Below are 17,176 nucleotides of genomic sequence, written 5' to 3'. Positions count from 1 at the left end.
GACCTCGTCGTGTGTCCAGATGCTGAGCATGCGGCCGCAGCGAGAGGAGCATCCTGTGAGGCAGTCCGCAAACCATATGGGCTGAAAGGGAGGACTCCTCTGGAGCTGCTGGCCTTCTCCTCGGGGACAGAAGCCCATTGTCCCGGCCCTGCCCTCCACGCCACTTAATGGTGCAGAACAGCGCTGTACAGTATTGTAAGCTGCTCTCTGCTCCTTTCGCCCTGTCGGGTCCCTCAATAGCAGCTCCCTCTCCCTCTCTCTCCCTCTCACTCCCTCTCACTCAGTGGGTGTTTTAGTGCCCTCTTCTTTCATCCCTTTCTTCAGCCGCCTCCTCCCTCTGCTACTTTTGCTGGGTTGCTCAATGTTCTCTTGAGTGATGGTCTAATTGTCAAGGAACAATTAAGCCATCTGATTTCTCCCCTTCTCCTCTTGTCATGTGCGCTTTGTTTTAGAAAGGGGCCGCCTGAGTACAGGAAAGGGCTGGAGGTCACCTCAATATCTGTCTGGGCGTCAATGCAAAGCCCCTCGACATGTGGTCCTCAATTACACACAGCTTCCCACATCGAAAATATGACACATAACACTTCTTGATATCAACAATTTCCTCCATGATCTTACAACTTGCATGCTGACCAACAACCTTGTGGAGAGTCCGAGCTCCCAAAAACAAAAGGAAAAGTGATTTATTGGCTCTTGTCTAATAATCAATCCACTTTAAGGCCTCCCTCCTTGTAGGCCCAATAAATCTGTCCCTCCTTCTGTAGACACCAAGAGTTATGTCCCCTTTTAATAGACAGGTGAACCAAACAGCTGGAGGACAGCTTTGCCCAAGATGGGATGTCTGCACACTTTTACCCCCGCCGCTCCCATTGTTAGTGTAATGTCACATCTGTGACCCTGTCTGCTCCCTTCTCCCCATTCGCTCTTTCATCCCCTTCTCTGCTCATAGCTTCCGCTCCATTTCATACTGTCTGGGTTCCTCCCTATACGCTGTGGAGACGAGGCTCATAGTGCTGCAATAAGACGACCGGACCCTCGTGTCAAATCCTGTTTTAATTTGATCCTCCTCCGCAGACGTGCAGCAGCTATTTCACACACCGAGTAAGTCAAGTAAAGTCAAGTCAAACTTTATTTCTATAGCACGTTGACCAAAGTGCTGAACATATCCATAATAAAAATGAATACAAGGGCAACAATAAGAGCAGGGTAAAAAACAGTAAACATAATGTGCACATAACAGCAGTGAATGAGCAGCAACACAACAGAAAATAAGCTTAATCAAACGCCAGCGAGAAGAGGTGAGTCTTCAGCAGCGACTTAAATGATTCTGTGGTCCGAGTAGTTTTAATATAAAGAGGTAAGCTGCTCCAGAGATTAGGGGCGGCCTCTGCAGACCTGACCAACGGTTTAATATGTTCGATGCCCTCTATGCGTAACAAAGAATCATTATCACCGTGATACTCACTATAGTGTGTAACCATGGGGTAGTCGAGATTCCTGAGACAGGAACGGGAACAGGAGGAGACAGGTTACAAAAACTTTACCAGAGGGAGACGTTTTGGATCCCTCGACTGGATGCCTTAAAGTATCCTGGTCTTAATGAGGACATAGACTTTACATGCTTTCTGTGAATAAGAAATATTTTTCTTCTTTCCGCATAGGCCCCATGTTTGTTTTGCAGCCTTCGTTGTAAAGTAGGAGCAGTCTGTGTGATTGTCGGCCTCCTCCCTGATTAGTTTCACCTGCCTCATTAATATCACTTGCCCCTGATCACCCTTCCTCCTCTGTGTATGAACATATTTAGTCCTTGTGCTCTCCTTGTCTGTTGCCAGTCTCTTTGTGGTTCTAGTTTCTCAGTGAATATCTCTTGTGTTTACACCTCGTTTCTGTATTTTTGGCCTAGCGATTTTGATACCTTTGCCTTTTTTTTTTTAACTGAACATCCGTGTACCAGACCTATTTGTGGATACATGTGGATTACTCCTGCAGATGCAGAACTGCTGACCTTTGGATAAGTTAATTACTTCAACCGGTAGGCAACCACAACTTCCCAACTTTCCTCAGTTACTGATTAATGACCCTGAACTTTCACTGCAATCCCACATGTCGGATCCACAAGTCCTTCCATCAGCTGGTGTAGTTTGTCAAAAATGTCACTGGGTGGGGCACCCCGGTAGCTCAACTGGTGCCCCGTGTACCATGGCTGAGTCCTTACCCCAGCGGCCGGGGGTTTCGAATCCAACCCGTGTTGCCAGATCTCTCACGAGAGAAACAAGCAACCAGGTCTATAGAAACAAGCCCAAAAGAAGCAACTCTCCCCTCAAAAAAGCCCAAAACAAGCGACCTTACCTACCACAATATGAGAGAGAGAGCGGCAGCCACTTGATCACTTCATGAATTTATTTTTGGATTGCATGCATTTCATTGAATATTGCATAAATTTTTTAGCTTGTAGCATTTTTCCTGCAACAGGACAAACTAGACCGGTATAGAGGAGAGAGACAGGAGCCCAAATAAGCAGCTACACTTTAGAAACAAGCCCAAAAAAACGCAACCCGCGACTACCAATATTTGTAAGCGACTTTTCCGGAAAACAAGCACAAAGTCGCTTATAATAAGCAGACTTGGCAACTCTGAATCCAACCCGTGGTACATTGCTGCATGTCGTCCCCTCTCTCTCCCCCTTTCATGACTATCACTTTCAAATAGAGGCAAAAAAAAAGCCCCCCCAAAAAATATCACTGAGTCTGTAGCTGCTCAATCCTAAAGTTTCCCCAGGTTGGAGCATGTATTGTTTTAATGGTCCAGTACATAGATAAGTTTCCAGTGATTACAGCATCCTAAATCATGCAGACTATAGTGATGTATTATGGGAAACAATTTCACTTTATGCAGAACAGGTATTACAAACCAAATATAATGCAGTTGTGCACACTAGTATAAAGTGTTGTTTATTGTCAAGTCAGTTGAAATGAGCCTATTTGTGTCTCTGTGGGCTCAGTGCCTTGCTCAGGAGCACTTGGCAGGGTAAAGTTAATGTAATATTCCTTCTGATAATCCACAGTTGGTTATGTTTAAGATGAAACAGCTCCTCTTTGCTCTGTATTTTGCATCTTTATGCAGCATTTCACAGTAAAAATAACTCAAACTGAAAACCATGTGTTGCTCGATGGCTGAGAATACCCGTTGTTTTTTTTAAATGGTCCCAGCTCGTGGTTAATGATCAGCCTGTGAGGGCTCGCTGTGTGACAGCAGCGCAGGGCACTGTGGTGCTAATGAGAGGAGAGGACGGCCAGGCCTCCCCTACCACACATACAGCCCTTTGTCTCTGCCTCTGCCCCCCATCATTAGCTTAATGTGGCCCTCTCCCTCAACTAAAAAAGGGCCACTGCCAGTTTGGCAATGGGTTCACAGATGCAAATCCCTGCCCAGTGCTAATGGAGGTAAATGAAAATTAATTGATTCTCATTCAAAGGCCTTTTCAGTCGCCTGTTCTCCCTCCGTGTTTTCTTAATATGCAGCCCCTTGCCCCCTCCACCTCAACGATTCAAACATATTGCTATTGCTATGCAGAGTGGACGACACAAAGGCAAGCCGGGGAGTGCATCGTCCTGACGCCTAGGTATGTATGAGATGTGTACCTTTGGTCTTTGACCCCAGACCACAGCCTGGGGTGTGGCTACATGTTAAACAGTTAAAAGGCATTTCTTTTTCGCTCACCTGTAAAGGGATAGTGATGAACTCTAATGCAACTATTTACTGCAGCCGAAATAGATATAGTACTGCATGCAATCCCACCACTGTCAGAGTTATTTCATCAACTGAATGCTGCTTTTTGCACATTCATAGGGTCAAGTTTGATTAAGTCAAGGCTCTGACATTTCATTTTCTCCAAAACAGAATGTGTCTGTACTGATTTATCCACCAAAAACAACTTTTACTGACATTTGGGAATTGGCTAATGCTAATTTCATACACTTCCATCATGCAGTATATCATACATATGACTGACGCATAGCAGCAGAAACAGATTAAATTCTCCGACTCAGTCTAACAAGTTGAACCGGGCTTCACATCAGAGGCTTATAGAAGACGTGAAACACCTACGTTCACGTAACCAAGGTCTAAAAATAAGTTGCTGTGTCCTTGAGCGAGACGTCAGAGTTATTTGGGCTTCAAATGTTAACAGAAAGCCTGCACTTCAAACCAGACGCGTGGGGTTTGAAAGAAGTGACCATTTAGGCAAGAATGGTCTAATTAAAGGTGCTCCTTCCCCCGTTCCATTGCATTCACTTCACAACAAGTGGTTGCCAGTTCTTTAAGGTTGTGAGGACTATGGCTGTTGGTAGTTGTCGTTGGTTTTATTATAATTTTATGGGTTATTGTGTTTCGGACGATTACGCTAGGACAGCTATTATGATAGAAAACTTGATAGAAAACCGAACGTCAGATATCTTCCACAAAGTTAACCTCCTGAGGTCGACACTGTCGTATACGACAGAAAAGTCGTCCAGTTACTATTTTTAGAATATCTCTGGAACGCTGCTGTGTAGAGACTTATTTTAACTTGCAGCTGCTTTGTCACCGCTGTAGCTTTCTAATGAGGATCCTATCGCTTTTAGTCTGTTTGTAATCCAGCTTGGAACAACAGTGTTTTTTCAGACAATTCATAAAAAATAATAAATCCAGCAGTGAAAGTCTTCTGTGAGTATTTATCCATTTATACATGTTGAAAGGAGTTCTTGTTGTCATGGCACAGCTAAATTTTTGTAGAAAAATGGATGGAAAAACGCCAGGACTTCTCTGTAAATAATGTAAATATTTTTTGATGTGTGTTGGTTAGAGTGTTTATTTTGGGAGCACATTTTTCAAAAGCCCAAAACCTTGTTCCTTATTGTTCTCTGAAGATCGTCAGAAGATCTGGGAATTTTTCCACTCGGAAGTCGAGCCACTTGGCTTCATGCACCACTGAGCAACTCTCATAGGAATGAACGGGGCACCGCCTCCAACGCTGTAGCCAGTTCTCTTAATACATCCCTGGCATCGCCCTGAAGGGGTTTATTTCACAACAATGACCCGCTAGCTGTACATTATCCCGTTTATTACACGGCCACTTACTTAAGAAATCAATAATTTGACAAAAAATTTGTCCGCCAGAGTCCAACATCAGAACTGCGCCTATAGCAACAGTCTGTTATACATAGCAATGGTCTGCTATAAAGAAATAACAGACCATAGACTACCGTGATTGACCAATCAGAATCGAGTATTCAACAAAGCCGTGTAATAATAGACAAAGGTCAAGATAAATTGGCCTCTGCTGCTCTGATTTTCTTTAATATGTGTTTTGTGAGTCCCCTAACTCGAAAAACGTCCTTGTTTTGTAACATCTTGACAGCCGGCAGGTAATCAGCCCATCAACACCTCTCGATACCGCGATGATAATGAGGTATATGATGGATGGAGATGTCACATTTGGAAGATAAGGAAGCTCGGCTCACCGGGTCCCTTCTGCCCCGTCCGGCCTGTTTGTTTACCAATCAATCGATCACCCTCTGTTCTCCTATTGTGATTAACCAAGCCTCCTCTTCCTTCTCCCCCCCACCTCTCTGAGCAGAAAAATGGAGGACTAGTGAAACATTAACCAGACGGAGAAGTGACAATGATGGAATGAGCCTGGAGGGATGATGCCGTTGTTATCTTGCCAATGGGACGATTGTTCCTGGGCCTGTAAAGTGCTGCCCGGGGTCAGCCGAGGGGTCGCGGCGGACTTTCAGCCGGAGCTTTATCTCCTGGATGAGACAGGGGCTCATTATGCTGATATACAAGACCATATTAGACAAATATACGACTTTCAGAGACAAATGCATGGGAGTTTATGCCTTTTTCTCTGAACAACCAGGATGTCACTTGCAGCGGTTTAAAGACGCCTTCAGGAGCATCTGAAGAAAGGATATTCATCGCCGGTTGAATTTATGGAAAAAGCTGTGAAAATTTGCACACATGGTGTTTATCTCACCGAGTGAAAAACATCACGACCTCCCAGGAAGTGCTATTCATATAAAACTGAATCACATTCACCGGCTTCGGCCAATGACAGATAGCTTTACATCATTCCACAGACCATACCGTGAGACCACAGCGCCCATCAATTTAACAAGCAAAAATGTACAAAAATAGCCCCCCACCTCCCTCTAAACACCACCAACACACACTCCCCCCGCCCCTACTCCAAAGTTCACACATACAAAATCACACAAAAACCAACACGTTTCAGAATCTCAAACCAATCAAACCCAATAAAACTAACAAAGCTGGGCAAGTTTTTTGAGTAGGGTATGAAAGAGAACGAGAGATGGCCCTACAATGAAAGCCGGTGAAAGGAGGGCCATTTGCTAAGCTATCATTCATGAGGTATGGGTCCCATGCCTGTACAAGCTTGCTCCCAGCTCCACACACTTGTTGCCATTGTGACACGCTGGCAGAGAGAAGCCTCTGTAGTCCCGGGGATCAATTCAAACCCTGACAACGCCACACTAAACCAGGGTGCCATTTGTTCAGAGGAACCCCCCGAAAACACCCCTCTCCCCATCTGTCAGGGGGCCTCCGAGGCACTTTGTGTCCATGTGTATGTGTGAATGTGAGTGGGTGGGAAAAGGGGGGGAGTGGGGAGAGGAGGTTAATCAAGATTTGGATGCGGACGGGAGTGGGAGGAGGAAGGAGTGTGTGTGCGTGAGAGTGAATGTGTGGTAGGGGAGCACGGTCATTATGCTGATTTTTCTTTCAAGACGTTAGAAGAATACTTTCTTTTTACATCCTTCAGCGGAGGCAACGCTCTGCCACCTATGCTGCCCACTTTTATGCTACGGCAAGGGTGGTCAGAGGGACAGAAATCTGGGAATCAGGTCAATTATGGATGGTGGCTTGCTGATAAGAGAGAAAGAAAGCGAGCGGGAGAAAGAGGGAGAGGTTTTTTTTTTATCATCTTGGTTGAATGCCGCTGGGTCGCAGCAGCAAGCCTGGCCTGACCTGGCCGCCTGTTTTGTCAGATCTGTTGTAACGCTCCTAACTAGACCTGTTCTCACACAGACCTCCCCCCCTCGAGTGCCACATAAACTTTTGCGTGGTAGCGCTCCCTCCGGTAGCTTCACACGCATCCGTGCACACCTGCGAATTCTCAGCTTTGTTTTCCTATTTGTGTCCGTGCCATTGATGATGCAGAAAAGACGCGACAAAGCAGGACAACTATTTGTTCTGTGCTTAATTAAGTAACCGTAAGAGTCCCCTTTTCAAACGCTTCCGTGCGGCGAGGCGCCTCAAAGCGCAACTCCTGTTCAGTTCACACATCCGTGGCCCCCAAAAACCAACCGGGGCACTGTTTCCCGCTGACCGCAGTGTTGGATCGGGGTTCATGTTGGTTCTTGCTCACAATGGGACAAGTGGTGACCTCTGGCCTTGGCACTGACCCCCTCTCTTCCAGGGGTTAGGTGCTGAGACAGATGTGGGTAAACTTCCCCTATGCGAACAAGAGAGAGGGGCCCACTTGTTATAGGAGCCTGTTCTCTCCTTCGTCTTGGAGAAAGTAAACCTCGGAGTGGAAGGTGGGTCTAATTGGGAAAAGGTCTTGATATGAGGGTTCAAATAGCAGCGGACCAGCTGAAGGGCTCAATGGATATCAGTGAGGAAACGGGAGACTCGTGAAAAGGTTTTTGGGACGTTCATGCTCCTAATTGGCAGTATGAATGTGTAATGAGCATCAAAAGGGGCTTTTACTAATAGGTGCAACTAATTACACACCTTTCTATTGAACCAAAAAGGAGCATTCAGAACGGAAAGTCTCAACATTTATAGAATCATATAGTATACATAAAAATGCATTTAATCAACATTTAATACAAATAAATGCATACAGAATTGCATATATTTCCCAGTAGCTAGAGAACAAAACTAAACCCAAAATAAATCCTTATATCTGATAGCTTAAAATGTATTTTGAATTATGAATCTCAGCTTTTCTGATGTGACACCAGCAGGTGGCACTCCAGGTCTGAAGGCTGGTAGGTGAGAGAGCTGCAGGCTCAGAAACCATCAAATAATGAAACTTATCCACCAGCATGCACAAATAATAGATTATATTAAATGATGTTTAAAGTTCTCCACCTTGTGTTGTACTAAATATAGTTTATTTATTGTGTGTAAATTGCGTCAGTCTTTTTTTTTGCATACTTGATGCATATTTCTCAATACATTAATTTGCATTTAACTGTAGTAATTTTAAAGTTTAACCTGCAACATGTTAATGTGTCCCAAAACAAAATCAAATGTCTTGAACCCTAGATGAAGGATTTTAGATACCCCAAATAAGCTGTGAGGGGGTCATCATCTCTAACTTTCTATTTTATTTTACACCGCTAGATTGCAGATGACGATATTGTACATTTCTCTCCATTTAATTTACCTGCTTTAGTTGCTTTAGAATAAGGTTTTGTATGAGAAACATTCAGAATTTTCAATTATAAAGTTACATTCATATTACATACAATAGACTATTAATGGCGTTCATCATTCTTCAACTAACCTTTTAGACACATTAAAGGACCAGTGTGTAACATTTCGGGGGATCTATTGGCAGAAATGGAATATAATATTAATAAGTATGTTTTCTTTAGTGTATAATCACCTGAAACTAAGAATCATCATGTTTTCGTTAGCTTAGAATGAGCCATTTATATCTACATATGCAGCGGGTCCTCTTCACCAAGCCCCCCAGGAAGAGCGTCGGTCGTTGATCCCAACTTTCGTAGTGGTTTTAAATGCTGCGGCCGCAAGGAATTGTGGGATGTTATTATCTCCTTTCCTTTGGTAAAGGATGGTCCAATTTATCTTACGCTAAAGGAGATAATGAAGGAAGCATTGAAGCGCCTTTCCTCAGCATTTAGAGAATTCAAACAGCTCTTATCACGGCTGCTACTCAGGTACTTCCGGGTCATTACACTCCGTTAGGGACCTTCCTAAGAGAAAAAGACTTTTCGACAACAGCCTTGATATTCTCAGAGCTAAACTAACGCTAACGAACGCCAGATGTTACACACTGTACCTTTAATACTGACGATTAAATGCTTTTATTTGAATCTTACCTCTATTGTTCCTTGCTAAATGCCCCTAAAAGGATTTAGTTTGTGCTCACTCTGATCTCTTGCTGATAAATATCAGGGGAAAAACCCAGATGAGCCCTCTTATTCCATCTTTCCTCTCTAGATTTCAGTGACTCTGGTTGCCGGGGTTATCACTAGTAATGTTTACATGCCAGTGAAATACCGAGCCAGGCTCCTGTCTAATGAGTGCTGGTGAAACTAATAATTAAAGGCATCATAAGACTGGATACCAGGAGAGAGACAATGGCTGAGAAAGGTAATAACAGGCCATTTAAATCACCCCAAATGGGACAGCCTGGTTGGATTCGGGGGAGACCTTTTCTTCAGCCTTTCAGACAGAAATGTGAGGGGCGTCTGTCCCCGAGCAGCGTCTCTCCCCGAGCAGCGTCTCTCCCAGTGAGTCAGTGGGAGGACGAGAGCCGAGAGTGTCCTGAGCGTGAACCTTTAATTTTTTCCGTGGCCGAAGAGTCATAAATGTCTTGTTCCTATTGTGTGGGAACTCATCTTGGACATTGTCCCCGTGGCTCTGCCCACCAGTAGCCAATAAGTTGAACATGGTCTCCTATCGAGCAGCAGTCTAGCATTCCTGGCATTTCCAGTCGGCCGTCTGGCGTAAGGTCGGAAGAGACACCGTCAAGCCGTGAAACCTTGTTTTGGTCCCTTTTTTCCTGGTGAGGAGGTTTCGGTTGTCTCCAGACTGGAATGTCATTGTCTTCATGTTTTTCAGTGCAGAACCAGAACATTTTGACCTGATGCAGAGACCGAACCGATGACACAACCAGCATCTGAAGTATAACAACTATTAATATAACCAAAGACAAGTCTGGCATAACCTACGACTTATATTTCTGACACACCAACAACATCAGGCAGCGAAAGCCCTATTGAAGCTGTAGGAATTATTCTTTTTTTTCTTTTTCACAAAAATGAATCATATTTTGAAGGCCTCAACATGCTCAAAAAGTTGTTAAACTTGGCACACTCGCAAGGAAAAATGTGTTATTTTAAGGGTCTTGTGCTTGGGTGTTGGAAAAATTAAGCCCCTCGTTCAGGTTTCATCTACATGCATGAAATTTGGTAGGCAGAACATAACATGTGAAGACGCACAAAAAAGCCTCTTGGAGGTATGCCCAAAACCCAACAGGAAGTCAGCCCTTTTGAATTCAATGTGCAATTTTCGCCCATTTTTAGCGTGTACTTTAACATACTCCTCCTACAGATTTAACCAGATCAACTTGAAATTTGGTGAGGACCATCTAAAGACCTTAATGATGAAAATTTATTAAAATGCTGAGTTTTTACTGCACGACCTGACCGTGGCGTGGCGGCCATTTTGGGCCATTCACCATGAAACAGGAAATTGTTGTAATTTCAATGTACATAGTTTAATCTGCCCCAAATTTCTCAGGCATTATGAGGGTCCAGTCCTGAGGACATTTACATGTCAATATTGAGCCACGCTAATAGCGCCCCCTACTGGCAACAGGAAATGTTTTATATTTGAATGTACTCCTCCTAGCATGTTGAGACGATGCACCTCAAATGTTGTCAGAAAAGCCTTAAGACCTTGATGATGCATTCTTGTGAAGATTGTGAGTTTTCGTTGATTGCATGGCGGCCAATTGGCGCGATTCGCCATGAAACATGAAGTTGTTGTAACTTCAGCGTACTTTGTCAAATCTGCTCCAAATTTGAGTGAGAGGGTGAGTGCTATGCTTCCATTACCGCCGGTCGGGACGGCGTTATCAGCTGTAACCGCCGTATGAAAGCAGTGCAGAACGGCAGACGTGAGCTAGCCAGTGGGGCACGCACACATGCACGAACATACACTAAAAGGCACGCACGGCCGCCCCAGCTATGTCAACAAGGCGTGAAGAAGCTCTGATTTCCACACATACAGAGAGTGACTTCATTCTCTGCTCAGGTAGACATTACTCCTCAAGACAATAGTTGTTTACTGCTATATTAATGCTCTGGTTATTGAATTTTATCTCTAAGGGGACAAATGCATAAAAGGTAGTGGTCTAAGTAAAAAGACCTTGATGATCACAAGAGGCTCTCGACTGATTTCTACTAACATGTTTCTGTTTTCAGGGTGGATTTCCTCTTCAAGGCCCCCCCTCACAGTCTAATATCTTCCGTCGCTGGGGTTCCTTCCTGCCTCGGCTACTTCGGCTCCAGATTAAATGAGCAGAGAGGAGAGAGGGTGCAGCATCCCGCGCTGTGTCGAGGTCGGCCATGAATTACAGTGAATGAATGAATCGAGTCCCCGGGGAGAGCAGGAGACGGGTCTGACGCTCGGTCTTGTAGCCCAGCGAAGGCATCTGCCTAATCAACTCCGGTGGGAGTCCTGAGCTTCATCATGAACTCAACAGTAAAAAAGGTAACCAGGGGCTTTCTTGTCCTTGTGTCAGTGTGAGTTGGTGCCATTTTGCCTCGCTGTTCTTAATGAAAAGTACTCAAAGAGACAAGATGTTGCTTTTGTCCTTTACAGCTACTGTTTGTCTCTGAAAACTAAAAATGTCAGTCTGTCCAATACTGCTAGCATGGCTGACAACATTCAACCCGTTCTCATCCCAACTCATCACATACGGATGATACGGACCAATCCATTGTCCATATTCACCAGACTTTTCTTCTTTGATCTCATAAAACAAATGCTCGCTATAACCCAGCACTATTTCTAGAAGGTTTGCATTTTGCACAGAGAAGATTAAACAGCAGATCTAAAGTCTCAAGGTTGGCAAGTATAGGGGGCCTTGTGCGTCGGTATCAGACGCTGAAGGGCGTGACAAAGCGTCGGCATTTGACGCCCTGGGACTGACCTTGTGGTTAAACTTTGACTTACACTACTTGCCATAGTTATGCCTGCATACAGTTTTCCAGTGCAACGAGGGATTATTACCAACATTTTGGGTGCACTCACTGTCTTTAGTTTTATCTCCAAATAAAGCGGTTTAGATAATCTGTGTCACGCTGCACGGATTCAAGTTACCACATTTGGGGAAACCGTGCCTCTTATCAACAAATCTTCCTCTTTGCACGTAGATGAGGTGAAAGTCGATGTGGAGCATTAACTCTTACTTGTGGTCATAAAATAAAGTGTTAAAGGAAAAAACAGCATGCACTGTGTGCAAGTGAACCCCGAGGCCCAGTGTTTTACCGCTCCGGATTTAAAGTCTCGTTACTGAGAGATTATTAGACTTAATCTAGTAAAGAGGAGCGTGAAGTCCCGATCACCCCGAAGGCCTCTGTGAGTCTTTTGAAACAGTAGGGGAATTCATCCGGGCCGGCCATATGTCGCCTCCCTCGTGCCTCCTCTCTGAGGGGGGAGAGGTGTGGCGAATTCTCCAAGTGAAGCCCATTCAAACATCACCTGAGGCTCTAAACTGGCAGGTAGCGCCTCAGCCAGCGGTCAGAGCAGCTCCGTGTGTTGTGTGAATGGGCTGAGATGTTGATGACGGAGCACCCGGGGGTCACCCGCGGTGTGGAGGAGGGTGAGCCTTGCCTCGGGGCAGGTGGCAGTTGAGCTGGATATAGCAGCAGAGCGGTGAGGTGCAGAGGGTGCCCTTTGAACTGCAGGCTGCAGGTGGAATGTGCTTAGTCAGCAGGTCACTGTTTTCATCCTGCTTAAGGGGTGAGCCTGGAGAGTCAAGCTGATGCTAATTGTCCTTGATGTGGTGGCCTGTGACTGAGATTTACCAGTCATCATGACCAATCCATTGTCCATATTCACCAGACTTTTCTTCTTTGATCTCATAAAATAAAATGCTCGCTATAACCCAGCACTATTTCTAGAAGGTTTGCACAGAGAAGATTAAACAGCAGATCTAAAACCAGATATTAAATTTAATGTGGGCTGTATAGGTGCTGGTGATGTTCCGCTGTTTTTTTTCCCACCGGACACGGTGCCTGCCCACGACCAATGATGTAAAAGAGGAGTGAGCCCGAGGGCCACAGCTGCTGTTTTTACTGGCTGAATAAAACCACGATGTCCTCCCTACTGTTTCATTCAACACAAATGTCAGAGCACGTGATCCTCAATAGAAACAATTTTTGCAAAGCCAATGAATGATAAATGAGTGGACAAAACCAACCTTACTTTCAGGCGTATTTACTCAACAGAATCATATATTATACAGTAGCTTATAATTAGAATAAATACAAAGGTTATTGTTCCTACACAATCCGTAGAAAAACACATAATGTCCTGAAAACAGACGCTAACGCTAGCATTTGTATACGTTACCGATCGGTCTTTGCGGACCGCCTCAGGCTGAAATTGGGACTAACTCTACCTGACGTCCACTGAAGTCTGAAATATAAGCATTGTTTAATTATAATACCAAACTTGGTTAGTCTCAAAATGAGTCAGCAAAATATTCCTGGCGCATCTGGTAACGTTAACGGTCGACAACAGCTGAACTAAACAACAAAACAGCTTTCCAACTAAAACGAGGCTGAGCTAACGTGAAAATCATTTTGGTTAGAAATTAATTGTTAATTTTTTTTTACCACAGAAGGGTGAGAAAGGTTTCTCCAAATCCAAAATTTGAACTAAACTTTGCCGTGTGCGATGGTCTCTGCCTCTCCCAACTTTCACGCTAGCGGAGGTTCTTGTTCCCACAATGCAATGCGTATTTAAAAAATACGGGTAAAACTCCTGTGAAAAATTGATACAGAAAATTCCTTCGTATTAACACGGTACAATGGCCCGTCATTTTACAGACTTTTCTTAGAGTGTAGTAAGTGAGGGAGATATACACTCATACACAAATCTAAAGGTCTCATATTATGCTAATTTTCAGATTCATACTTGTCCTTTATGTTTCTACTAGAACATGTTTACATGCGGTAAACCCCTTTATTTTCCTCATACTGTCTGCCTGAATATGCTTGTATTTACCCTGTCTCAAACGCTCCGTTTTCAAAGGAATTGAGTTGTCAGACAACAGCTTGGGTCCATGTTTACTTCCTGTTTCTGAATACGGGCTGCGTGTATTTCTCCGTGGATTGAGCGTTTAGACACTTTATCAGTATTTATGGGTGGCTGTAGCTCAGTGGGTAAAGCTGGTTGTCCTTTAACCGCAAGGTTGGTGGTTTGATTCCCGGCTTGTTATGTATGTATACCACTTGTCAAACTGTCCTTGAGCAAGACCCTGAACACTCAAGTTGCTCTCCCGGGCGTGTCACAGCAGCTAAACTGCTCCTAAAAATGCTTAGGACCCCATTATTATTGTAAAATACGCTTTGGTTGGGTGTTTTTTTTTTGCAATTGTTTTCTTTTCAGTTAATTGATAACATCAATTATATTGTTTAAAAGGAGCAGATGTAATCAGTAAATCCGGTGACACTCAGCAGGACAGCAGAATTTCATTTCCCAACAGCATCATGTGAAACTATTTGAAAAATTCACTCTACGTATGTCGCTGAATTCCATTAGGAAAGGCCGTCGTTCAGGTACTGTGACGTGAGTCCGTGGATGCAGTCGGCTTGACTGGAGCCACATGGTTCAGGAGACTTGCTATTCCTCCAGTGGAATCCCTTTGTGTCACCCCCTCAGCCCCCCAGACCCGGGTCATCATGACCACAGGGGCTCCAGACCATCGGGGTACTGCACACAGACACCCCCCAGCATACCTTAGCCTTGCCCTCACGAGTAAACACTGATTCACTGCAAACAACCCCTCCCACAAACAAGAGGGTGATTTGTTAGTCAAAATGAAGAGATATTGAATTTGCATAGACTTCAAAGAAAGCATATACAAAAGGCACTTTCCATAATTGTTTTACAGACTGTTTCTACTGCGGCGATAGCATCAACACAAACAGTTATAAACTTTTATGAGAGGTGAAACAGAGAGATTAATTAAACAGATTAGGCTTGATGAACTCAGGACTGTTGGAGCATGTAACTGTATATATCTGATGGTGCTGCAGTAGCCCCGTCCCAGCCACCACCGCCGTGTGTCACACGGCTGCTCACAGCCAACAGATCAAGGCCTCGGCCCCCGCGGTCCCCTGTTAGCCCCCAGCCAGCCTCCAGGTGGGCGCTGCTAATGAGCCCCAGTCGTAGGGCCTCTTCTTCCCAGGGTTGGAGGGGGCCACGGAGGGGGCAGAGGGGGTCTGCTGGCTGGGTCAGCACCAGGCAGGGGGGCTGGGGACGGGGACAAGGAAGAGAAACACAAGAGAGCTGAAAATCACACTTTTCAGACCTTATTAATGGCGAGTTTGTATATGAGTGTGGGAAGATCGAGTGTGGTTGTGCCACATGGCGCATTATGAAGTCCATTTTGTGCTCTTTGATCTGCAGTTTATTGTAATTGACTACACAGTGGTCCACTTGTTTCCGTGCTCGGTGAATGGGCCAGGCGGTAGGTTCTCCCTTGCCTTTACAGTGTGAGGTATCCCAGAGTAAACAACCCCCCCCCACTCCTTCGTCCTGCGATGCGATGCACGTGAAAGAGAGCGCAGTGACTAATGGGAGAGTGTTTGTCCGATGCTGCCAGCCTGCTCTTTTGTTTCCTGGGCTTTTGATGTGATTGATACACGGTGTTTTCCAGAGACACAAATCGTCTCCTCCGCAATGTTTGTCCCAAAATAAAAAAGTTAAAGGGAGGGTACGCGCTGTGGAGTGTGTGAATCTCCACATCAGAGGGGAAAGGAAGGGCGGCGGCGTTTGGGGTTTTAGAGGGGACTTTGATGATGGGATTTGAGGTGACCACAAACATGGAAACGCCGGGAAACCATTGTGTATGTTGCTACATTCACCAACAGACACGATGGTTTTCTTTGCCATTTTGGGATATAAAATACTCCCATGTCCTGTGTTGTCCTTTGTTTTACCTCTGGCTTTGTGCAGGAATGTGCTGAGCTCAGCCTCGGCAAGAAAACCGTGACATAAAGGATCGAGTCAGGGAGCGATACTCCACCAGCGTCTTGCAAAGTCAGCATCTCTCTGGCTCTCACAGTGGTGGAAAGTGATTCGTCAGTCAGACGCCTGTCTTTTTTCATGGTAACATCTGTTCTTATGTTAATAAGGACAACGGTGTTAGTTGTTTAGTAAAACTTGGTTTTAAGGCAAGATTTAAGAGCCAGTACAGTCAAAAGACTCCATCACTCGGAACCTGTTACAGGCCTCTGAGGACATTATCAATCAATCAAACTTTATCTTTATAGCACCTTTAATACAGGTTAGTGCAGTTTCACAGATGACTGACAAGCCGGAAATAAGACCAGATAAGTGTGGAGCGTGAAAACAACTAAAAAAGACAAAAAACAATTCAACAATTTAACAGTTTGATAATTTGAGAGCACTGCACGCGAGACAATAAAATGATAAAAACAAATTATAAAATAGAATTCAAAGCTATGACAGTAATAGTAGAAAAAGAGTGTGAAGTAAAAACTAGATTAATACAATTATACAACTTAAATACAATAAAATAAGTGATTAATAAAATTAAAATAAAATACAATAAAATTATACAACTTAAATACATTAAAATAAGTGTTTAATAAAACAACAATAGAATAAAATAATATTATACAACTTAAATACAAAAGCTGCCTCACCAAAGGTTTTAGTGCACTTTGGAACAACTAATAGACATTTTAGGAGTTCAAGAATTCAGTCTTTTGTCAAACACACAACAATCACTGCTGATCAATGCTGCCTCAAGCTGTCCTAGCAGTGCAAAAGGTTTTAAAAATAATATATCTAAACAAGTAATTTAAAGAAAAACAATACAATATATTAAAGTGAATGAAATAGTCAAATGAGTTCAGTTTTATACTCTTGCACCAGACTATGCAAGGTCTTATATGTAAATAACAATACTTTAGTATGTATTCTGAAAGAGATTCTGCAGCCGGGGCAATGACACCACGTTTGGGGTAAGTTTTCACTTGGGAAAGTGTCAAAATCAATGCATCAGAACCGGAGATGTCGTATTTTCTGTTCTACATATTGTTATTCCTTGTCAAAACCTGATGCCTACATTACCCACAAAGCAACTCGA

The 17,176-nt window shown here is 44.0% G+C and overlaps 1 long non-coding RNA gene across 2 annotated transcripts in view; it reads left to right on the top strand.

Annotated features, from left to right (window-relative positions):
- Positions 1 to 17,176, top strand: part of LOC141773245 (uncharacterized) — a 237,809-nt gene that overhangs the window by 147,979 nt on the left and 72,654 nt on the right. The gene's annotated exons all lie outside the window — the stretch shown is intronic.

This window comes from Sebastes fasciatus, chromosome 8 (assembly GCF_043250625.1).
Source record: "Sebastes fasciatus isolate fSebFas1 chromosome 8, fSebFas1.pri, whole genome shotgun sequence".
NCBI lineage: Eukaryota > Metazoa > Chordata > Actinopteri > Perciformes > Sebastidae > Sebastes > Sebastes fasciatus.
The sequence above is the reverse complement of the archived record's forward strand: the minus strand, read 5'-3'. Positions and strand labels throughout refer to the sequence as shown.